Here is a 16168-nt window from a genome sequence, read left to right as displayed (position 1 = left end):
TCTCTTTCTTACTTCCCTCGTCTTCTCCTGTTCTCTGGTTGTCACTTTTCCTCTTGATGGGAACAATAGGTACTAGACTGATAGCAGAACCTCTCGTAACCCAGGATCGCAAAATGATAATGCTGTGCTGAAGTAGATGGCAAAATTGCCAAGCACCTTATTTCAGGATTGAGTGCAATAAGTTAGATCAGCTCTAAATCGAGCCATTGACTGAATCATTCAATACAGCATGTATTATGAACGCACATGTGCCAGATAATTCAGTAACGTTGCTTACATTTGACACTTTTGCTTTAAGGGCTTCGGGTTACATTGTGTTTGCATTTATTCTGCAAAAGCAGCGCGGTATTTGCTAACCACAACAATCATTACATACCGATCAAGCTGGTATGAGCTGACTCTGTGACAACTCAGCGACAGAGACGGTGTCTGCTGCTGCACCAGTGTATAAACGCGAATGAATGTTTGGTGGTTCGTCACGGAGAACGGCAAGAATAGGCAGCCATTTTTTCATCAGTGTACCCCAGGGTAACAGGGGCTACAGAGTGTGACTACTACTCGTGTGACTGTGGATGAATGAATAATGGTTTCCAGTGTAAAGCTCGTTGGTTGCCGCTGTGTAGAGTGGAACCTCGGTTTTTGAAGCCCCCAGTTTTTGTATGTTTGTCTGTTTTTGATTAAAATTCTTTCCCAAATTTTGCCCCGTTTTTCAAACACTGTCTCGATTATTGTACAACATTGCACATTCTGTGATAAAATCGCTTCGCTTTATGGACTTTTTATTTTTCACCTGGCCTTTTGGAACCAATTAATGACGAAAACCGAGATTCCACTCTACGGTAAATCCAATCCATTAGTAATACTATTATTATTATAAAGATGTATTTTGATCAATTGTATTGTTTCCAATGGCATTATGAAGATTTCTTATGAACTTCAAAAATGGGGAAAAGGTAAACGCACCCTTTGTTAGACTGTGAGGAAGGACAGACAGGGTGAGAAGGTTTGACATTTCTTAGAACAGTTTCCTTTATTCTTTTGAACGGCTCAAATATCTGTGAAAGGAAGCTACAATGAAAAAAAATAAGGCCACTCTTTTCAGGTTGAGCAGCAAGTCAAACTGGTTTCCTGTAAACAAGACAGCTGTTTTCACAAACTGTTGTGGACAGCTGTCAGCAGTCTGAACCTCCGCTTCATCTATCCTTCCCCCGTCCATGTCTTCTTCTACTCTCCGATCCCCTTAGCATCCTTAGCATGGCTACTGTACTGAGAAGCAGTGGGAGATTGGCACGTGGATGTGTTTGCAGGGAAACTGCATTGCATGCGGGAAAGGAAAGTTTAAGGTGAGGCAAGACACAGCTGTTGCTTGATAGAGATCTGAGAACAGGAGACATGATGGAATGCGTGAACTGTTTCTGCTGCGATAAGACTAAAAGTTTCAAGATGCAAAACAATCGAGGCTTGCAAAGGCTAGACTGAAGATAGGCTTGGACAAACGGTGGTACTGCTATCAAGAGAAGGTTTGTCAATGAGGAGGAGGAGGACCCTTGAAACTATTCAAAGATCGATTGACTTGAACTAAAATGTGATGGAAATATTGTCTACGTTTTCACCAGAATCCCATCTGATGATGGTGTGTCATGTGTTTGCATTGGCTTTTTGGATGCGTATTTGTGTATGTGTTGGTGGTGTAACAGTACTCACATCTCGGTACGTACTTCGGCTTTAAGGCCTCTGTTCGGTTCCTTTTCCCTACAGCATGGGAACGGAATGCAAAACATAAAAATGCTTAGCAAACTGCTTGCAGGTAATTCTCCAAAAAAGAACTGATAATAGGTCAGGAAAGTACAACGACGCAGAGAAGTGTAACAGCAGCGATGTGACAAGGGACAACGGTCAATTGGTCAGTCCTAGAAGTAGGATTCAATATTAATAAATTGCATATTTTCGTAGTTAGAGTGTAGAAAACCTGCTTATGACTTTTTAAAATATGTTTTTTACCATTATTAGAGACCCGTGGACATAAAGTAACACCCCTATAGTCACTTTTACGCTTCTGTTATGCTTTTTTTTTACATCACACTGCGCAACTCTTATGCGAAGGTTACGGGATCACTGCAGAGACACAAGAGACGGCCACCGCTTTAACCATTAGCATGTTACCGAGCTAACTAGTTAGCCTCCAATTTATTTATTTGAAACCAAAGAAAGGGTTTCAAACGTGGAGAGGAAGAAGGACAATGTAAGAAGCCAAAATCCTATCACTTCCTCACAGAATGTTTTATTTGTTTGTTAATGTTTCTTCTTTTAGTGGTATTAATGTTTCTTCTGTTCTTATTCATTTTCTTGTGTTTACTTTCTTTTTTGGGAGAATGAACAGAATAAGAATTTCATTGCGTAGTGTACCTACCTGTCTTACTGTGCATATGACAATAAAACTCTTGAATCTTGAAAGGGAGGAGAACTTCTTTTCACCATTTCATGTCAGACATGCCATGCAGCGTAAGGTCATGACCTTTTCAATATGACATTACTGACACTTAGTGACCAGAATTCTACATATGACTTGTCTTTCAGTATTTTTTTTACTAATAATAGGCCACAGTGAACCACAAAACAGCAATCATTTATTAATTAATTAATTTTTGAAAAAGCACGATATAGTCAGGGATCAATGTTCAAAGCGCAAAGTGGCGATTCATGACTGTACACGCTAATGTTTCCTAAAATGTCAATATTATAGTGGAAGTATAATTCCATAAAAGCAATTTTGCATCCTTTGGAATGGATTGATTTTACTATCAATATTTTGCATGGGAAAATTGAAAATACAATCTATGAACAACCTCCTGGAATTAATTTGGGCCAAATTTGAGAACCTTTACACAGCCACATGCTATGTATGCAGTAGTGATGCAGAATGTAGCATATGCATCACCTCACACACTTTAATTTCCCCTGTGCTCATGGGGACGTGATTACCGAAAGTCGAACTGTTTGAAAACAGTGGAAATGCATTCGGGGTCTGTGGGAATACCTCGAGAAATTAAACTTGTGGTGAATGTGAAAAACCTGGCGACATTAGCTTTCACTTACTGCTGTTTCAGCTCGTTGTCAGGTTATTTTCTGTTGTTTCCTCATTCCGTCCATTCTTAAAACTAACATTTCATTAGCAAGAGTACACTGTTATAAGTCCGTATGCTATAAAACACCCCTAAATGAGTGTAGCGTCACATACTGTATAGGGGTGACTGTTAAAACAAATTGCTGCTCTGCCCAAGTCTGCTGCTTTTATGCCATGAGTTCATGCATCAGTACTTTATTTCCATTTTCAATCTAATTCCATCCATCCACACGGTTGGAGCAGTTATCTTCCAGTCTGCATTGCCAAGACATACAGCCATGCAGATTGCATGTGCAGGGTTGGGCAGGGACAGGCCTACCAAGATAGCCAGATATTCATTTTAAAGTGAATGGATTTCTCCGCTGAGATCATCCTCCTACGTCGCATTGTGATCGTTACCTTATTCACTTCCTTTGCACAGAATTAACCTGAATATGCAAAGGGGCGATTGCATTTGCTGGAAATGTTTATCGGCTCTCACAAATGTAGATGAGGCGCTATTAGATGTTAGCGACGGCACGTTCAAAGACCGCGCTCGCTGTGCCCTGTCATTCAGCTCTCAGCCCGTACAACCTGAGCTGCCGCATGAAAAGCGACTTTACTGTGACATTACTGTGACCAGGCAAATATTACATCACCCCCTGAAAATGTGGCGTATAATAGTCAGCCATCACCTCAGCAAATCATGTTCAGTCAAAGGCAGTGAAGACATTTCACCTCCGTCAGGTGGAATTCCGCACAATCAAGTGAGACTACATCTGAAGAAAATGTTATAGTTCAAACATTTTCATATTCTTTCGCCACACTCATACTATTTTTTCTTCCTTGCCATAAATTCATGTGGTCACACACTTCTCTTTCAGCGCTATGTTGCTGTATATTTAGGGCCTGAACACTGACGCGCAAAGGCCCTTCTGAAACTGCTGTGTTTATTATTATTTGTCATACAGTATATATTCCATGACTTGTCTTGCATTTTTGAGGGCCTTAACATGTATGAAAACTCACAAAAATTTGCATGCACGTCAGGTTTGGCAAAAAAATGGATATTACAGTGGTCCCAAACACACATCTCTAAAACTCACTTAGTAGCGCCCTCTTTAAATGTTGAAAATATTAGCCCCTGCCACCAATTTTACACACATTCGGTGGCGACGTCAATCATGACAGGATGCACGAAAAAGTCTGAAGAACCCATGTTCCAAAACTAACAGGAAGTCAGATATTTTGGTTTCGGACTGCAGTTATGGGCAAAACCCAGTGGTTCTATTTCAACAAACTAGTCCTAGGCATTTTGACGAAATGCGCCCAAATGAAAATCACGTATGCACAACAGACGGCCGATGTTATATTACGAAGGATATTAGGCTGTACCATAAAATGTGGGCGGGGCATGGCAAATGTGATGATCAATCTAACAAATCGCCACTAAACTACAAACGCTGATAACTCAGCTCCACAAGGAAAGATCTTCAACATAATCGGTACATGTGGCGAAGACCTTGAAACTGTACATAGGTCACTTCCTGAAGTTGTCTGTGGCAACAGGAAATGGTATGCCCTAAACTCGTATGTTGCATTGGGGTACAAGGGCCCGTTCAATGCTGCTTGCAGCTTTAATAATATTTATTTTTGGCTTGACCCTGACTAAACTCCATTTTCTCCTTTACTTTTTCCATTGCCTATTTTATATGTTTTAGGACGACTGTAATTTGTGATAACACCACTCTTTTTTTGGTCAATGTAACTGGTTCTTTATGGGGGGACAAAAACTGTACATTTGGAAAAAAGGACTCCCACAGGCAGAGGTACTTTCTCAACAGAGAACATGAGCTAATGTGCATAATTGCGCTTGAAATTGGGAGTAATTGCTGCATTTACAGTGTGAATACACATGGGAGCCCAGCCTGCACATACTACACAAGTCTATTTTCCTTTCTTGTTCTTTTATTTTGCTAATATACAACCTTGGTACAGTAATTCAGTATTCAACACTTCAAGCGAGACAATTGATCATGTAGTTACAGTATACCTTATTTGGATCCTATAGGTGTCATGAATCCAAATACAAATTGCCTCTCGTGGCTGGTGAGGCAAAGACTGAGTTTTTTTATGTAAACACAGGTTGACAAGAAAAGAAGAGAATAATTCACTTTCATAAAACACCTTGTTTTCAGTTACTTCTTAGTCCCATTTTATTGATGAACTGAAAAACATTTGTGGTCGTACCTTTCATTTGTATACAAAGTACGTGCATCCTGTTACTTTGTTGTAAAAGTCTGTTCACCTTTTGTTGCGATGGGTTATCTAATTCTCCATTTTCGCAGTCAAAGTCATTAAGTCAGCAAAGTATTAAAATATGTTTGACTTGTTGCTGACACTACGGTTTGTGTAAAAAAAAAAATGCTGCTGCCTTTTCCTCTCTACAGAAGGACGGCAGTGACAAGCACCTTCGAGCTCACGCACGCCTCTAGCCCTTCACGGTGAGGCGGACTACTGCATTGCCTCAGCGTATGGCATTTTCTGTATTTTATTGTCTGATTAGCAAACATAATGATGTCACACTTACATGATATTGGCAAGACGCTGACAGATAGGAATCGCCATCCTACTCACACGGCAGTGTGTTTGATCAGGAAATGTGCAAATTCTGTGATCTTTACTTCAGAAAATGCTAAAAATGACCAGAATCCTACAGAAAATAAATTTATAACAGACATCCGTGGACAAATACTAATATTTGTTTAGTTATCATTACAGAGATCCTTCATATAGCGCCGTTAATTGGTTCAAGGCCCAACCGCGATGAGTGAATTTCCATGAAGCAGGAATCCTTATTTATGAATCAAATATTTTCATAGTTACAGCATAGAAAACCTGTTTATGACCTTCAAAATAACTTTTTAACATGATTAGAGCCCTCTAGACGTGACATAACACACCAAAAGTCACCTTTACACTCATATTATCTAAGAGTAGACATAATAAGAGAAAAAATAAACATTTAAGACAAATACTTGTGCTCGTGTGTATTGCTGTAAATGTATTTGGGTGCCGGAGGAGCTGAATTGGGGTGGGCGGGGGGAGACAGGAAGTGACATCAGGGTTTCAGAGTTCAGCTTTAGCATGACGTGGGTTACGGTCACAACAGTAACGCGTGTTCGTGATTATTGTGCCTGTTGTGAAATAATTAAAACAAGTCTGGTGCTTGTGTGTCTCTTACCTACTCTTACCTTACACCTAATGACCAGTGTAAAATACTACATGTAATCACAATGTCCTTGAATGCATCATCTGAATGTGTCTTCTGAATGCCTTGTAATGATGAAAATTATATGAAGTGCTTCCTTTAGGCAAAAAATACATAAAATGCGCTTAAATATGCATTTTTTTTTTACTGTTAACAGGCCATATTCAAACAGCATGATTTATTCATACATTTTTGAAAACCCATGATGGAGTGAAGTCGCAAAGTGGCGATGGATTACTGTATTAGTTTTTCATTTTTCCTTATTGCAGGTGAGGCTGTGTCTCACCTGCCTCCCCTGACCTCACGTCACTTGGAAAGAGTACGTCAAAATGACTGTAACCACAGAAAACAAGCAACCACCCATGACAGTTCTGGTTCATCCAAAAGATGTGTTCTGCACTTCATAATATTGCTTTCATAACCCAACCAAGACTTCAATATTACAATGGTGTGAATGAATAGTTTCAATTATAGTCAAGTGTAATGTCACCATAACTGTTTCTCTCCAAAAAGACGTGATTGTCACTGCTAATAACATAAAACTCACATTGGAGCTGTATTTTCTCAAAATCTCATAAACAGATGGCGGATGGAGTTAGTGCAGGCAATAACACATAACTGGGGTTTTTATCGTACAAAAAAGAGGAACTTAGTTATAAAAAAAGAAATGACTGGGAATCTGTGCTGAGTCTTGAAAAGCAGATGCATTACCTCGTGATAGGCACTGGTCCAAGACGCCACGAGGTTAGCACTGAGGCACAGAAATTGGCCTCAAGTCCTGTCAGGACCAACTGAGAGGTTTTTAAACGCTAAATACTTTTTCAACGTTCCACAGACAATGTTGTTTTCAGCAAGATTAAGGCCTCACCAGCTGGCGGGACAACCGACTCTAAAGAGAACGCCACTTCAGCTGCCAGTGGGGACGTATAAATTAGCATCTTGAAAGACACCACCAAGATTTATGCCTCAGTTGGGAGGGTGAAGCTCGACAGGGGTCAGCCATCTTCCACCCACCTAATGCAATGTACACGCAACAGCGGCAGCTTCTTTGCCAGGAAATAATTACATGATTTAGTGGAACCTTTGAATTCAGTCTGCGTAGTTGCCTGGTTTTGATCAGATTTCTTTCATTGCCGTGTGACAAGATTTAAATGTCTGACCAAAGAGACATGGTAAATGGTTTAACGGAGGAAATCATACACCTTGCTTGAGGCATACTCAGTTTAAGTTGAATTACAAGGCAAAGTACTTTAGGAAAGTACAGTATACTTGAGACGAGAGAATGATCGCTCATTACACTGTATAAGTGATCACTGGGAAGATAGAAATGTACAAGTTTTGACCCAAAATCCCACTTAAAATTCAAAATCACTAGGACTCTCGGTTTTTGCATGATTCGGTTTTCAAAGTTTTCCAAAATTTTGCCTCAGTTCTTGTACACTGTCTCAGTTAATGTAGAATATTGCGCATAACAAACTGTTGTATTTGACCCTTTGGCTTACACAGGGATGCGACTGATTTATGGCTAAAAGAACGACATTTCCCATGATGCTTAGAGTGCAGCTTGAGGAAATAGTCAAGTGGATGCTAATATCACATTTTGAGGTCTTATGCAGCGACTATGTTTTGATCTGACAAATCTTAAGTAAGTTTGATCAAGTGGAGAATTGCAAGAACTTCTGTTTGGACTGCGATGAAAAAAAGCATCTCATGTCTCATCAACAGAGCTAACGAGAGATGCTGGGAACATCAAGTGAAGGTAAGATTGTTTATAGTGTGTGTTTCTTTATAGTACAGTAGGTCAAAAAATCATCAACGGGTTTCGAAAGGTTGGCCTACTGCATGATGAAGAGGACAGCTCAAGCAATAGGGGTAAGTTGCATCGAGACGAAAGTGAAACCGAGAGGGACAACGAAAGAGAGAGAGAGACTGACAGTGTGTGACAAAGGAATTATGAGGCTGTTCAATTCTGACCCTGGAGCAGACGACTTTTGCTGTTTTAGCTGCCAGGAGGAGGATGAAGACGGTGATGAATGACTTTTCTAGTAGGCCACTGTTAAACAAGCCATGTTACAATGCACTGTTCAGAGCTGTTTGGGAAAAAAAAACAACATTGATTTAATCAAAAGTTTCAAAATATTTCTGTGTACTAAATATCCTATGTTCCGAACACCTGCAGCTTTTAGACCGGTGTGGCCTACATATGTACAAATCTTTTTTCTCTTTAAATTTAGAGGGTGCGGCTTATATACCGGTGCACATACCACTGTACGTTGTTAAGGAGATCCAGAAGCTTCAACAACAAAAAATAACAGCATATGTTAAAATCTTCTTAGCGCTTTGCAGACAGAACAAACTGTAATTCCTATTGTATCCATTTTCATCTTTGCTATATTTGTTACTTTCCCACGGCAGATTGCTACACAACAACATATTTTCTGCATGATCATTTGACAGCTTTGTCATGAAGAGCAAGAATGATAGTGACAATGGCCAGCAGTATATCGCTCTGCAAAATTCTGGATGATAGCGATGTTCTCGTCAGCTGGCCAAGCCAAACAGAGGAGTTTAGAGCCTGGACCGGACAGACGGCTCCAGCACTGCTCCAGCCTATAACCTCCCTACATTATTCCTCCCTTTCCTCCCTGACTGCCTGATGTATCACCCTCATAGCTGGACTCAGAGAGCCTGGGGAGGATCCCACAGCTAGAGATAATACCAGACAACGACAAAATCCTTGCCTCCCTTCAAGTCAAGGGGTCAAAGCCATATGTGGCTTATTCCGAGGTCTAGATTTGCATTTCAAATTAAACCGGCAGCAACGGGCCGGTGTGACGTGTCTGGATTTAAACAAGGATCAATTAATCAAGATGAAAGGAGAAACTCCTGTGATGCAGATTGGTGTTTTAGACTCGAAGCACAGAAACAAACTGGCTACCGCCCTAGAGAAATATGCTTATGCATTATGCAGCATTTGGAAAAGTCTGTTTTCTCTTGCAGTATAATGAAGTAGCAAGGCAGAACAACTCCGGAGCCACACCGCAATATTTAAACAGGTATTTCATCTCACTTGTACTGAAATTGCTTGTCAATGTTGTGGTTACACAAAGCATTTTTAAATCCTTCTGCGCCTGTAATCTGCAGTGCTGATCATGTTCTTATTCTTGTGTTTGACAAAATCTGCTGGACAAGCTTTGCTTTGTTATGAGATCTCGCACAGCTGATCGTGTGTATGTGCATGTGAGGCACAAAGATAGCATGCGTTTGCACACGGGCGGCTGCTTGTCTGTGCATTCGATAAAGATAGGCTCTATTGCTGCATATCAGCAAGGATCTAGCACAAGGCCCATGTCGCTTCTGAAATATGGGCTTGCTCTCAGAAGTTTGTCTTAGCGCTCTCACAGCTGGATTTGGAAAACACGACATCTTGATGGGATCCACTCTCAAGGCTGACTTGAGGTTCTCATGCTGAGAACACGAGAGTCGTAGCCGGTCCTTATCTCTAGCTCGGGTTGATTATATTTACTGGGAATGGGCTTTAGCCCCGCGCTTTAAAGACAGTCGAATATTATTTCGATTGATACCTAAGGCCTCATTTATAGCAACTGGAGAGAGTCTCCAACCAAGCAACTGTAAAAGTCATTTTATTCCAACACTACAAAAGATATCCTTATGTGATCTTTTTTATTGACCCCCCTCTGACATAAACTGTTTCAGATCACAATATCGTTAAAGGAAAACATTTATTTGTGGAATTTTGCCCATCATCCACAATCCTTATGTGAGACATGAACACACTTATGTAAATGGAGCATTGTTGGCATTTTTTTTTTAGAAGGCTTCATACGCAGAATAGTTGCATCCCATTACGTGCATTGTTGCCTGTCTATTTTTTTTAGCTGTTTTTATATCTTTACAACTCACAGAAAAGAGAAAGTCCCACATAAGGACCTTTAAGTCAAGTAGAGGATTGTATTCAATCAACCCAACAATGGTGGACACTTTTCCATTGACATTTTGTAAATATTATACATATATATATATATATATATATATAACATATTCCATGGCTCTCCTTTTTTGCTGTAATTCCCAGAAAATGACAATTCTCCAATGAGCAGTTTTTGTTCATCTGTTTTTGGCTGAGTCCGGAATAAAAGTAAAAGTTTGAAACTGGCTCGGGAGCTTCCTGTCAGATTCCTGGAGCTTCTGCTTGCAGATATCCTATTACTGGAGCTCAAGATGAGCAGAGATTGTTTTATTGGTTGAGTTAAAGCTAAAGCAATAACATGAAAGTTACAGTTAATGCCCCCCATTGTTTTAAGGCTGTGATTAAATCCTGCATCAAAGAAACCCGCCATTTCATGCGTTTATCATGGCTGCAGCGACATGAAAGTTTTGTTCTGAGGCTTTTTCAGTAAAACACATGAAAGCCAACATTCCACATGCTTGACCTTTACAGTATGGAAGTTACCCAGTGGCACAGCATGGGTTGGCAAGGCCCAGGCCTTCGTTTAGCAATCCAATTACACATCACTCTGTCCATTTACAGTTACATGCATAATGCAAATGTGTCAGAAAAGGGGAGGAATTTGACCATGGCCTGGAAAACCTGAACTTGGTACTCTTAAAGAAGATGAAGTTGTTTTGCCCCTTGTTCTCTTGTCCCTACCCCAGTCGCTAAACCCCTGTATCCTGTTAGCTACTATCTGTCCCTCTACACTACGTGATACGCCTGACTTACCTTTCAGCTACTAACTACAAGCATTAGTAAATTCCTCCAGTGTTTGTAAATTGGGCACTTGGCCAAATATAACGAGCATAAACGTCATGACTCAGTGATAAAGCGCTGAGACAACTCCAATCCTCAGCACTACAACATCACCTGGAGCAGTTCTGAATCAATATTTCTCTAATATCAGGCCAACAAAATACAACTTTTATGTAAAATAACTCATCGGAGATGTCAATTTCACTTCCGTGAGCCTGCTCACTGGCCCTGTGTGGCAAATATAAAATCTGATTGGTTAAAGAAACAGCCCCTTTGCTAATTAGAGTTTCAGTGACATCTGCCAGCACTACTGATTCTGAAGGCCCCGGGCAGATTTGAGTAACATGGCAAGACATAGAAGCTGAAATCTGATTGGACAAAAACACTAGTAATGCAGCCAAGAGACACGCGACAAAATGAAGATAATAAACTGTTGGCATAAATGAATATACGTTCATGAAACAAATACGTTAGGTTGTAAATGTAGGTCAGTGCTTCTGATGGCGTCTGCTGGCGCTGACGGCACACCACTGGTGAAACTATATTAAAGCATAACAAAACAGAATTCATCACAGTAGGAGATAACGTGCTTCTCTAACATCTTTACTTCTTCAACCCTGTACTGTATTTAGACAGTAACTCACAACAATTCAGACTTACCTGTCATAAAACTATGACTTCATTCTTAATCGTTTATTTTCCAAAGGGCCTCGCGTGGTATTAGTTCTGACAGTGCAAGTGGATGCAATGATTGTTTGTTCTGACCCATATTTTCTACTGACCCATGTCTTCACCAGTATTTTCATCATAATCCTGTTGAGGTATGTTTTTGGCATTTTGCTGATGCAGACGCTAAAGAGGGGGGGAAAAGCAAACTAAACAATGACCCAATTCCATTTGTGTTGAAGATGAACTCAAAAAAGTATTTTTTTGTGCTTCATGAGACTCTACGGCACGTAAGGTTTGCTCATAGATTATTTCAAGACCCGCTGGTTTCCTTTCCTCATAATGATCCACTATTAAGTTGCAAAATGTACATTCATCTCAGATTTTGAAAGGACATATTCAATTTTTTGACGTATCGTGTAGGTAGCTCATGACAGCGAGCCTCAGGCAAAGGCTTGCCGGTGATGGGATGTCAGTTAAACAATTAAACATGAAACAATTAAACCGAGTTAAACAATCGTACAATCAATAGAGTAAGCTTTATTTACTGGATGTACGCATGATTGCTTCTACATGTGTCGTTTTTAATGTTTGTTTTACTTTGTTCATTCACAGAGTGGAGGTTTGATGGCGCATTTATCATCTGCTAATGATATTCACCTGTAGACAGTGTTGGGGGGGTGGGGTGGGAGGGGGGCCGGGCGACTGAGGGGCTATCGATCACATGGTGGAGCAGGAAGGGGGGGGAACGCTGTCAAGGCTGTCAGATGTGTGGGTGAGGAGATGGATAGGCCTTCTTGACAAGTTGCAGACCATTAAAGCATGCAGATAATGTGAGTAAAGGTTCTCCAGAGAAGGAGAGAAAGAGAGAGGCAGAGCCACAGGCGACAATGTGAGATGGCACTGCAAGGAACGAGAAGGTGAGAGAAACTGTAGCTGCTTAATTTAAAGCCTCACAAATAGTCTTAAAAAACAGTAGAAGTTGGACGTCAAATGATGTGTTTGAGGACTTTTCTGGAACCAGATACTTTATTCTTTATTGTACTTTCTTATTGCTTTGTTGTAGCAAACGTAGTATCGAGTATGAAGCCTCGTGTGAAATACATGAACTGAACATAGTCTTCTGACTGAATCATTAAAAAAATATGTAAGTAATTTTCTAAGCATTAACTATAAAAATGAAGTTTCATACTGATGATTTTAGTGAGCCTCCTCAAGAGCTCGGCAGCCGTAAAACTAAGTGTGTTGGCAGGGTCCTTGAACCGTTGCCTCAAGGTTACAGCGGTACCTGCCAGAACGCCTGTGAACAGGTGTATTGATGCCCTGTTCCATGAAATGCCATGTTCATGAAATTATTAGTGCCAGACTTGTGGCTGCAAGAGTCTCTGTGGGATTTAGGCGGCAAGGAAACCTCAGCCGTCTGCTTTGCTCACCTGCCACTTTCAAGTACTTTTTCGTGATGAAATTATGCAAACAAATGTCACAGAAAACCTATCAGGACATTGCACTTTGGTTATCAAAATTTACCCAGCGACAGATGCGGACTGGATGTTGAGAGCACCAAGCGTTGGGCCGGGCCGTGCATGGACCAGAACATTTTGAAAAATGAAAATAATAAATAAATAAAGCTGTCTGACTCAACCAACATCGCATCTTTACCAACAGATACTGCTTTTCAGATTTGGTTCCACAAGTTCAGAGTAAAGGTTATTTCTGCAAGCCTGTACACTGATTTCAGTTGCAACAAACAACTAGAGGGTGCCGCACGTGAAGACATGTCTGTTTAGCGTTCTTGTGATTCACCAAGTCAATTTGTGGGGTGTTTATGCGTGGGGGGTTATGTATATTAGTAGATGAGTTACAATGGTTTGCCAGTCAGGGCCAGCAAGGCATTGTCTGCTGGCATAAATACTATCAGAAGCACTGATCTACATTTACAACTTCAAATCTCGTATTTGTTCCATTAAATTGTATTACTTTATTCCTACTGTCTTCATTTCATAGTGTGTCTCTTGGCTGTACTAATGAACTAATGAAGAACTAATGACTAAGGAACTTACATTTAGACTACATGTAGTTACTGAGAAACTAATGAGTAGTGGTTAGGGTTAGGTACATTTGTTCCTCATTAACTACTGTAATTTTGTGTACCTTAAAGTGTGCGTATGTGTAAAATCAGATTTCAGCTTCTATGTGTTGCCGTGTCAATCTAATCTGCCCAGAGCCTTGACATTTAGGAGTGCTGGTGGATGGAGCTATTTCTAACTAATCAGATTTCAGATTTGCCTCACAGAGCCAGCTAGCTGGCCCACAATAAGCATTTTTTCATCCTCTGATTAGTTGATCAGAACAAAACTGCTCGACAAGCCAAGTTACACGCACAATGGCTCAAGAAGAATATTTTTGTTTTTGTCATGTTATAAGATGAATTCTGAACTGCTCCAGATGATGCTGTAGTGTAGGGGTTTGGCGTTGTCTCGACCCTTTATCACTGAGCCGGCCCATTTACGCTTGTTACATTTGGCCGAGCACCAAATTTACCGGGGTTCATATCAGAATTGTTTTGTTTTTCTTACGCTACAGGCTATGGCTGCAACTAACAATTATTGTCTTAGTTGATTACTCTGAAGCTTGTTGTTTTGATTAATTGAGTAATCGGTTGGGCACTAGATGGACCACAAACAAAACACAAACAGTTAGTGGTTTGGTCTGTAACATATCAGTAAAGAGCAATAAATGTTGATCACTCTTTTCCAAAGTCAAAGCTCATGTGTGTGAATATTTTGTTTTGCCTAAAACATAAAGATAATAGGTCTGCTTTCATGGATGACTAGGAAAATTTAAAAAGTATTCATATTTGAGAGACTGAAATGAGAGGATATTTACATTTTAAAATCAAAAAACATTGAACCGAATACCATAATAGTTGTTGATAATAGTTGATATAGTTGTAGTTGCCATAATTGTTGCAGCTCAAATACTGGCCCTCACAGTGTCTGCTGAGAAAAACCGAAAACACATATCAGTGTGTATATATATATATATATACACACTGTATATATCATTGTATATGTCACTGTATGCAGTGAGAGGGAGAGAGAAACAGACAGAGAGAGCGAGAGAGTATATAGAGTGCATATGTAATGCTAAACTAATGAATCACTAGAGTGTGCAACACTCAATGGTTTTCATTCATAACTTATTAAAATTGAGCAAAAGCAAAATCAATTTTTCATTTCCACAGTGAAGACTCACAGGAATCAGCGATACGAGCGACACTCTCACACTTCAGGCATGAAATAGTCGTTATCCCTTTGGGATTTAAAAGAGGGTGGACATACAAAATGTAATAAATAGTGTCTTTCCAACTCTTGGAGGGTACTGGTGGCCAGATCCTGTGTGAGCTTTATCTGATGTATTTTATTGAGCATCTCCTTCAACTGGCGGCAGAAATCACTTGCAGGATCGATTGGTTGTCAGCATGCAGAGTAATAGCCCTGATCAATTTGAGGGGAAAATACATATTTTTGCCCTCTTTGCTCAGAGAGACTGATGCAGAAACGAGGGAGTGTGCAGTGATCGATGAGTTTCAGCCTTTGTCAGGATGAATAGACCGAGAGGATGCAGCATTGATCCTCACGTTGACTCCAGTTGCAATATTGGTATGCCTTCAGTAAAGTATGGAATCGCCTATGTTCAATCTTTCACTGACTTAACGACCTTGAGCAATAATGGATATTTGATGCTCCATGTAGCTCATATGAGGTAAAAAAAAAACAGTTATGCACTTGTCTATTAACACCATGGCTCTATATGCCCTACTGTTGTTTTTCTCTGTGTTGTCCCGCAGTCAAACAATACCAAAGTCATTTTGCAACCCTATCTCTTAACAAGAGGATGATGCAAATTGAAGTGGAAGTCATTTAATTACAAGCAGGGAGCGCTGAGGGGACATAACTGAGCGGCTAACGGAAAGCTTAGAAAGCGACAGTCCACTTGCTGGCAGCTGATACTGTACAGACAAAAAAATAAGACTAAAAAGAAGGCATGTTAAAACATGGCAGCCACAGGCTAATGCAAGACTTCTACTTGCACTTCAAAACATTGCCTTTCAGTTCTAAACAGCAAGTAAACAAATGAAATAGTGCCTCAGTTTTTGTCAGCCCCGGTTTTCGTAGGATCCAGTTTTCATTTGGCTAACCATTGCGCCTAACAAACTAGTCAGTTTCCCCACGTATCATTCCGCGCAATCAAGTTCCCAAACAAAGAAATGCAAAAACGCCATCACTTTGATCAGGAAGGTGAGAAAAACCTTCCCATTTTTACTCTTGATTGTTGCTGAGTAAGACCTGGGTTT

The sequence above is a fragment of the Dunckerocampus dactyliophorus genome, chromosome 10 (assembly GCF_027744805.1).
Source record: "Dunckerocampus dactyliophorus isolate RoL2022-P2 chromosome 10, RoL_Ddac_1.1, whole genome shotgun sequence".
Taxonomy (NCBI): Eukaryota; Metazoa; Chordata; class Actinopteri; order Syngnathiformes; family Syngnathidae; genus Dunckerocampus; species Dunckerocampus dactyliophorus.
Note: the sequence above shows the minus strand (reverse complement) of the source record.